This window comes from Mytilus trossulus, chromosome 13, assembly GCF_036588685.1.
Source record: "Mytilus trossulus isolate FHL-02 chromosome 13, PNRI_Mtr1.1.1.hap1, whole genome shotgun sequence".
Classification (NCBI taxonomy): domain Eukaryota; kingdom Metazoa; phylum Mollusca; class Bivalvia; order Mytilida; family Mytilidae; genus Mytilus; species Mytilus trossulus.
Genome location: NC_086385.1, coordinates 23,524,036 through 23,534,715, shown reverse-complemented (window position 1 = coordinate 23,534,715; position 10,680 = coordinate 23,524,036).

Genomic DNA, 10,680 nt, shown 5'->3' with positions numbered 1-10,680 from the left:
TGTATAAACCGGCCAGCTACGGGACTAGGAAAAAGGGCCGGTTTGGACAGTGAGCCGGTTTATTCAGGTTTCCGTTTTGACCGGAGGTTAACGACCCGGACTTCCGCCATTTGCATTAAAAAGTTCTCTCTGAATGTTAATTATATCTGAGAAATTAAAATTCTTTTAACTTCGTTTTTCATTGTTTGCATTTGCATCATAATGCTCGTGTTGTTTGGATTGTAAGACGAAAGTTTTGATTTACTCCCATGATCAATAATTTGAAATGTTGGAATGGCCGATTAAAAAGCCAGAATATTATCAAACGTAATTTCATCACTTTCAAAACGTTGTCGTACAGTGTACAATATTCATTGATTGTTGTCATCTGGGTGTTTTTCATTATCAAGGTCATTTGTTTAGGGTTCACAACAGGAAACCCAAGATTTCGAAATCACGATGTGAATTTCTTACTCCGCGATTTTAATTTGTCTATCCAAGTTAAAACATTAGTTCAATCCGAGATATATTCGGTGTGTGTTTTCGTTTAATTGACACGTTTATAATGTTTTAATAAATAATACAGCTCACTACTGTACGATTGTAGGTTCACAGTTTGACACTTGACTAATTGATTATCAAATATGTTTTGATTGCATATCGATCATTGAAATTAATTAGACAAACCGGTTTTGACAGGTAATAATTAATGTAATTAAGAGTATCGGGACTTCATGATTAAACCGGAATTCGGAATACACAGGGTTCGGTTTACTAAGGGTATTTTAACAAAGACTTTGAATGGAAAAATATGGGACTTTCATTTTCGGCCGGAATCGACAGGAAACCGGTTTATTGATGGTCCGGTTTAATCAGGTTTGACTGTATTACTTTTTAACATGGACTTGTGTTTCCATGGTTCAATTGCAAATTACATTTCAAACAAAACCTGAAGAGCTTTTACATATTTTATGTGACAAAGACAATTAGCAATGACTATAACTCATAACGACCGTAGTATGAACGTATTCAGGTCGAAAAAAGAGCGTGATTAAGACCTCATGAGCGTGATATTGTTTTAAACTTTATGTTATACTTTTGATAAACGTAATTTAACATTCTCTGTTGCATTAAATATAATCTGAAACGGATATACATATACTTTTTTCTTGCATGACGTTGGAATACGATTAAACATATCAAATTGGACGGGTAATGCTAAGCTTACCACAGAGTATGTAAACTATATTGTTATATTCAGTTCTTTTTGCTCTTGAAATAGTTCCGCTTAAATTGAACCAAAACTTTCAAAAGAATTATCGATGTAATACATATATATTTTATGTTGGTATGAATTTATATCAAAATACACATTTCGTTTTTTTTATTTATGGAAATCGTCAATCGGACTATCATACTTTGTTCGATAACAAAACAAAAATAAACTTTATGATTTAAATTTAGTCATGACGTACATTGTAATTATCTGAGATGTTTAAAGAAAAAATAAATCTCTAAGGGTTAAGAGATATTTAATAGATGATTATTATTTTAGGGGAAACATCCATGTATGAATACCTGAAAAAAAATTGTTCAGTAGCATTTTTTTTTTAATTCGTATGCAGTCGATGGGTAAACTGCTGTTATGCATACTGTGTGCTAGAATATATAGACCTCGTGCCGTATTATCCTGCCAGTCGTCAAACAATATTCCCATAATTTTTCAAGGGAATATCCCCATGTAACAGATAATGCCGGCTTATGTATTTTTGAATTTTAAAATATGTATTGTTTATAGGAAATTAAATGTCATCATGATATTGTTACTGGTATACCACAATAATCTTGATTCCGTAAAATCAAACTGTATTTTATAACGAGAGATACCGTTTTTTTGCGAACTTGACACAAATCGTTTGTTTTCTTACTGTTAATATGTGCAAAAGAGTTGCGTTTGTTCTGCTGAAATTTAAAAGAACATTGATTCCGTTTATTCTGTTCGTCAGTCTCCCCAAAAAAGTTAAGGTTTTGATAAGGTAGCTAAAAGTTAGGAAATGATCTTATAAAACTAAAAACAAATGTTCAATACGCTGTGAATGTTTTAAATTTGTATGACAAAAATCAATTTGTCTCAATGATTATCCGTTTTCACTCTATATACATGTTATCATTGGAAAAATGTACAGTTCCTTGCGGAGATTATGAAAAATAGCACTATAGTAATACTACATTACATTGATAAACATCCTTCATGTTTAATAATGTAAGAATGTCAAAGTATAAGTTTAGTACACGTGTCAAATTAAATAATTTGAATACAACATTTAACAATTATTGTCAGCCTTCTAAAAAAAATCAATAACTGTCATTTTGAAGGTTTTAAATTGATTTCATTAAATATAATTATTATATTGGTTGCAATGATTATTAAAGGCAACAGTAGTATACCGCTGTTCGAAACTCATAAATCGATTGAGAAAAAAAAATTCGGGTTACAAACTAAAACTGAAGGAAACGCATCAAATATAAGAGGAGAACAACGACACAACAGAAATACAACAATCAAATGTAACACACACAGAAACGAACTATAATATAACATTTGTCATTATCCTGCCTTGGTACAGGACATTTTGAGAAAAAAAATGGTGGGTTTTACCTGGTTTTGTGGCATGCCAAACTTCCCGCTTTTATGGCAATGTTAAATATAATATTAAAATGACAACATTACATGACAGTACTACAATACAAATAAATGGGAGAACATATAGGACAGAGAAACACACGAATAATAGCTAGCTAACATTGATTTCCTAGTGAAAAAAAACCCTGATAAGTTTACATGTGAAATAAACGTGGTTATTTCACTCCTCTGACGTCATACAACAATAGACGTTCTCAAGACGTCGGATCAAAACAAATTGTGAATGAGTGGAAAAAGATTTATGTCCTTACCTTTTCTACATTAATTTCATGAAAAAAGACCATGTGCCAATGTAATAAAAAGAAAAACAAATCAAAAATTTCCAATATCGAAAAATAGTGAACTCGTGACCGAACAACACTGATAATTCACTCATGCGCTACGCGCATTCGTTAATTAATGTGTAGTGCAGTCACTCGTTACATATTTTTCATTATTTAAATTCTTTGATTAGTTATTCTGTAAGCAATTGTATTCACAAATGCACTGTCTTTGAAGGCAACAATTAAGTGTGTCACTTTTTTATTTAGGATCAGATACCAGCATAATAATCCATTATTTTGGCTCCTCAAATTCGAATGCTTCACAAGAATTATAATGTAAGGCTATTCGTTTTTTAAAATGTCGATAACAACACAAACAGTCAATATTCATTTCTTTCCTTTAAAACTGAAATTTTATTCTTTTTTTTAAATGCTTTTGATATATTTTATGGTTACTGGACAATGTTCATCATTAGTTTCAGCCTAGTATCTATTAATGGTGTCAGCCGAGTTACGTTAACAATGCAGTGAACATTTTTTTTATTTAAATATATTTTAAATAATATATAAAGCAACTCAATAATATCAAAAAAATACACAGATGTTTTGTAAAACCAAGAATTTAATAATTTAATATAAGCATGTTAATAGAACTTCCTAGGCGAGCGAACTAGACATAACTCATCACAATAATCAATAAATACAAAGATACACATCAGTACACTTTCGTTTAAAGTATATCAAGGGGATCACACATAGAGATATTCAAAACAAAAAGGAAAAATATTTAAACCGAGAAAAGTTTAAAGCTATACAATTGACCGAAAGAGAAGGTGTAGTAACTGTTGATGATCAGGCATCCAAAATAGCATTACTAATACAGGGCATCGAACTTAAAAACTATCAATACAAATTTGTTGATGTTGAAAAAGATTTGACACATGTCACGATTAAGGATGCATCTGACGAGTTGGATGATCTTGCTGTTCGTACATTTATGAGACAATACGGTGATGTGGTCCAAGGCTTACCTAAAATAGCGACAACCAGAGGTACTAACATTGAAACCAGTACGCGGTATATTCAGCTTATAAATTGCGTTCCAACCATACCCAATATCACCAAACTCAGAAGATTTGTTAAACGACTTTTCGCTGACATCAATAGAAACCACTGCCGATACTGTAGTAGAACGACCACCCTTCATACAGATGCGATATGAAATCACAACGACGAGAACGACACCGATACTGTTTTCGATGCAGTAGTCATGACCGTATTATACGAGACTGTCCGCACACAGATAACGTATGCTTTGAATGCGGTCAAAAAGGTCATATAAAACGAGACTGTACTCGAAATAGATAAAATGTAGTAAAAGACGTACAAAATGGTAAAATGACTGAAGAGAAAGAATACGGGGAATATATTATCGAAATTAGGGAGGGACGCGAAACTACGGAACTATATCAGATCGAGTTATTGAATGTCTCCAATGACAATGTTACCACTCAACAACACTGCTAACGTAACCCCGTAATTCTATTATTTAAGGTGCATCAAACTGTTGCCGTCTCAAGATATCTGACCGCAGAATACATAATGCATCTGTTTCTGGTAGTACGGCAGAAGACATCGACAAACTTTTCAGGAATATGACAGTTGTTTGATGTGTTTTGACATTTTATTTTGCCATTTGATTAGGGACTTTTCTATTGAATTTTCCTCGGAGTTCAGTATTTTTGTGATTTTACTTTTTAGTCACACTGGACAAAAGTGTTGATACAAATTTGTATATGGAAGAGGTATGCTCAAAAGATCAAAGACCATCTTTCGACGATCTTTTGGATGATTTCTGTCGTCCAGGAATTTGTTGCAATATTTTAAACAAGCTAATGGAGAACTTGGTGTAAAAATTTATATACATATAAATATATATATCAGTATCAAATTTTTATCATATTATGGAAAATTTAAAAAAAAAAATCTACTCTTATTGTGTATGCAAAAAACTCGCACGTTTTGAAAATATTTTGGAAAATAATTGAACTATATTATTGATACAAATATTTTTATATGCATGTGTTGGTGAACTAATTAATCTAGGAACAAGTATATATAAAATATATGGTATGGCAGATAACTCTAAAAAAAAAATGCACTATGAATGTTCGAGCAAAACAATTTGTTGTAAATTTATTGAAAATCTGCCAATTGTTTTGAATAACACAAATGCAATCATTGAACTGTGCAGTTAACTAAATATGCAGAAGTTGGAAGTCTATAACATACATTTTTATTTTTTCACATAACAAATGTTAAATATGTCTATTCGTTTAGTTTCCTTAAACGCAAATGTTATTGGAGATAATTCGAACCGAAATACATTATTTCAATGATGTTAGACAAAGAATTTTGATTGTATATGTTTCCGAAAACTCATTGTACAAAATTAGTTAAAAATTAATGGAAAACAATAGGAAGGGTTAAGTCTTTGGTGTAACGGGACTTCCGTTTCTAAAAGGATTGCATTTTTAATGAAACCAAATTTAGATATTAACGTTACTGAAACATATAGAGATACAGAGGGAAGGAAATAAAGAGTTGAATTATAATTAGACTCAAACGAAATTGTTCGAACTTTCAATGTCTACGCCCCTAATAATGGCAATAAAAGAAAACCATTTTTTAATAAGTTAATAATTTATAAAGAAAATGATGTTGTGAATTACGTTATGGGAAATTTTAGCTGTTGTCTACATCGGAAATTAGATAGAAAACATAGGCGTGAATATGTAGGCAATCATGAACTAAAAACTGTATTGAAAAAAATGACCTGACGGACTTTTGGCGTCTCTGATATCCAAACAAAAAACAATACATGCTTTTAACGGGCCAATCATTCTCGAGAATACATTATATATCTACTAGTAAGAATATCGATTGTAGATTACACAGTGCAAACATAGTTTATTTACTTTTCAGTGATCATGACGGCATGACAATTACTATGAACATTATCGAACCAGAAAGAGATCCGGGTTATTTGACAATGAACAATTGTGTAATTCAAACCGAACTATTTAAACATACCTTTGAAACAGTCTGGAATTCGTCGAAACATAACATAAATAAATTTAAAGATAAAAAGGAGTTTTGGGACTTGAAAAACTAAAATGAAGGACATTACAATAATTATTTCAAAGACGTTGATGTTATATGAAAATAAGATTAAAAATTTGAAACATAGATTAGGAAAGATTTACTAGAAAATGATGGAACGCAACAATTCTAAATGAAGTTAAAAAAAACTAAAAAATGATATAAATAAATATTACGAACGAAAAGCAGAAGCTGCACGCATAAGATTAAAAATAAATTGGTATGAAAAAGGTGAAAAATCCACAAACTTATTTTTTAGATTAGAAAAAGAACGAGGAAAAGAAAAACTATGGTCCAAAGTAAAAGACGTGAAAAGCATACAAAAATAATATCAATGAAATCTTACGCGAACAATTATAATATTATGAGACACTTTTATTTCAGGGGGTTGAAATAGAGAGCCTTGGGCAAAATTACTACATGATGTAAATAAAACTCTATCTGCAGCAGAAAAACGTTTATGTGATAGTGAAATTACGAAAGATGCAATTTCCAAAGCAATTAAATTAATGAAAAGGGATAAATTACCAGGGGAAGATGGCATAACAGCAGAATTTTACCAGGAGTACAAAATAAGCTTAAGCAAATATTAAAAGAAACTTTTTTTTGACAAAACGCTTTCCGAATCGCAGGGACTTATAATGATAACTTTATTACATTTAAGTGGGGAGAGAGGAGGATGAACTGGCGACATATTACATATTAAATGTAGACTATACAGTTTACTAACAAATTCTGGCTGAACGTTTGAAAATAGATCTACCATCAATTATAGAAACAGATCAAAATGGGGTTGTTAAGGGCAGAAATATTTTGTATTCTACGATCCAACGTTTTATTTTCGAACGTTCAGCCAGAATTCTTTAGCAAATTGTATAGTCTACATGTAATAATGTTATAGGTCGCCAGTTCTTAATATCATCTCTCTCCCCACTTTGATATAATCTTGACCAAACAAAAGCTTTTGATTATGCAGAATGGGAAGGATTATATGCACGTTTAAACAAAAATCAACTTAGGGAAATGGGTTAAAATGTTACTTAAAAAATGCTAAAACTTGTTGAATGAACTGTTTTCAATCAAGATATGTCCAAATTTCTAGATCAATCCATCAGGGCTGTCCAATATCGCCGATGCTATATATTTTACAAGCAGAGCCGATGTCAGCCACAAGTAAGGCTCATTAAAAAATTCAAGTAATTCATTTACCCCAACACAGAAAATGAAAACAAAGAGGTTAGAATAAACATGTTTGCAGACTATACACATATTTTTTTTAATAGAACAGAGGAATCAATCGAGGGAATATTTAAGATTTTAGAAATATACGAGAAAGCATCGGGAGCTACATGTAAGATAAGTTATCAAAAACGACTGTAGGGTTATGTTTGCGTCGTTGGAAAAATGAAACACCAAAATATAAAAAATGAAGCAATTAAAGCATAGGGAGTCATGCATGGATATACATGTAGTGTTAATATAGACGCTAGAAAATGTAAAGAAAATTAATGCGTGTCTGAAAGTTTGGAAATCGTTGACCTAATATTCGACGGCAGGGTCTTTATATCAAAATCATTGATTATATCTAAAATAGGTTTCGAAATAGAAATGCGAGAATACCTGGAATATATATATAAAAAAAGAAGAAATAAACAATGTCATGTGGAATTTTACATGAGAGGGAAAAGTAAATTTAATTAAAAGGGACGTGTGTTGCTTACCAGTAGAGGCAGGGGGATTGGTATGATCAATATAAACTCGTTTATTTAATCCAAACAAATCAAAAGTCTAAAAAAGATTTTATGATCAAAAACCGATAACTGGAACACAATAGCCAAATGGTGGCCACAGAAGTTTTAAATTAAATATAATTGTGATAATGTTTTAGCAAAATGTTCATATTTACGAGGACTACAAATGGGAAATTTTCCAAAATAATATCTTGATTTAATTACAAAGTAGTCTATTTTTTTAAGTATAAAAAGTCCAACAAATACGATAGATGTCCTAAACCAACAGATATTCGGAAAAATAATAATTCAGTACAACAAAAAACCCTATTTTCTTTACTAACTTCGGAAAAAGTGGAATTCATATATAATGGGATGAAATAACGAAAAATATCAAAAGCGACAACTTTATATACAATATCCTTAGAAATAAAAGAAGGGGAAGGGAAGGGACAAGACTGCAATTAGCTGTTCCAAAATTGTTCAAGGACAGACTAAAAAACGTCCACGTTCATCCCGAACCAGAATAAAAAAAATATTATATTAAAAATACTTTTGAATTTTACGATACACAGAATAAAGTAATAATCCCAAGTGAAATATCTTTGAAATTAATCCAATATTCGTTAAATTTAGATTTAGTTCAAACTGTAAAATAAAATGGAATAGTCAGTATGATTTGGAATTACCTTGGAAAAAGATCTGGATAAATTTAAATAAATGTATTTCCTGTAGGAAAGCAAATCAAATTAGTTGGAAAATTGTTCATAACATTATCTTAACGGAGCAAAAGCTATTAACCATCGGCAAATAAAAAATGGCAAATGCCATTTATGAATAAAGGAAAACGAAACACATTTTTTTTCAGCGGTAACTTTAAAATGGTTGTTAGGGAACATATTCAGGATATTTGTCATGCGTTTAAAAAGTATAATATACTGAACAACATAACATATACTCCAATGAGAGAAGGACTTATCATACTAGGAATGTACGAGTACAACAAAAAGTATAATGTCATAATCAATACGATTACAAATACAATAACATGGACAAAAATGATGGATTATTTGGAAATGCAGGAATATAATCAAATATCAGTCTAACAGTTTTACTTTCAATCAATTGATATTATATGCAAAACAGGAACATGGCAGTTTAATTGAATCTATTAATATATTATTATCTTCAAAAGAAGAACAAATTGCATCTGAAATAAAACTTATAATAAACCTTATACATTAATAAGTGATTTATCAATTTTGTACTTTATACTTTCTTTTCCCTTTTTAGAACAGTTTACATCCAACAAGAGAGATATAGAATACACGAATTTACAATATCGAGCATGTGACTTCTTAAATCACTGACCAACACATTACAATGTAATCCAGATGATACACGTACAAATTTAAATGTCAATTATAATTTAAGGTATTGTGTAGATCTTTTGATGTATTTTATCTAATGTAGAATGTTATAAATCTTTTGCTTACAAATTCTGTCTGTGTAATGAATATGTCATTTGAATGTATAACTTATGTGTAAAATTGTAAAATAGATGTTTTCTTATAAGATTCCACCGTTTATCCCTGTACGATGGATCATTGTAAACCCAGGGCCCCTTGTGTATACTTTACTGGGTTATACAAGGTAAATTATATTCAGGTGAGAAAAAAAATTTCCATAGCACTTTATAAAAAAGTAAATGTTTCTAAATTGAAGTAAATATTGATTACAATTAAATTTAAATAAGTTTTTTCAAAATTGAAGATATAGCATACAAGAAGCACTTGAAGTTTAATTACAGTACATTTGTCTTTTATGGGTAAAACGAAAGCCCTACGTGTTCTTAACCTCGTGTTTAAATGATCGAGTGAATTCAAAAGACCTTGCGATTTCAGTTTTACAGGATGAAGCAATTTTGAAAGACAGTTATTTAAATTGTAATACTCTCTGACCAAGTGTAATCCTTTAAATCAGTTTTTTTACTTTACCACTAATCAGAAGAACAAATTTATCATTTTTCTAGAGTTTTTTTTATCCCTTTGTGATATATATGTTATAGGGAAAAAAGTAAAATCCCCCCCAAAAAATGAACTCCGAGGAAAATTCAAAACCGAAAATCCCTAATCAAAAGGCAAAATTAAAAGCTCAGACACATCAAACGAATGGATAACAACTGTCATATTCCTGACATGGTTGATCAAACCTGGTTTTATAGCTAGGTGACCCTCTCACTTATATGACAGTCGCATCAAGTATCATTATATTAACAACGATGCGTGAACAAAACAAATAGACATAATCGGTAGAAATGTCAAAAATAAGTGTACAGCGCCCGACATTGTGTTATAATTTAAACATATAGCAAATCATTATAAGAATGGATCAATTTCTTTCATAAGTTTAAACAATTTCAGTGATTTTGTTGGCAGTTGTTACCTCATTAAAAAGATAATTATATATTATTATTGTATGTAACCATACAACCTATGTAGTTTTTGTTTTGTTTTTAGGAATTAAGGAAAAATTCAGTTTAAAGAAAACTAGTAGCCTTTTGCTAAAGTTTTATTACTAATAGTTTATATGTAGATGTGGTTTGCAGGCAAAGTTATTTTTTCAACATTAATCTAAAACTTTAAATTAATATAATTGAGTAATTAGATCATTTAATCAAACTATCTCGATTCGTTAAATTTGAGAATCATGCAAGGATGCAAACATGTGCTCGTATTTATATCTTTATTTTATTATAATGACTATTTTCGTTTCAGTTAAAAAGATATTTATTCTAACCACTCAAATTGGAAAAAAGTAATGGTTAATTTGTCAAGTGTGG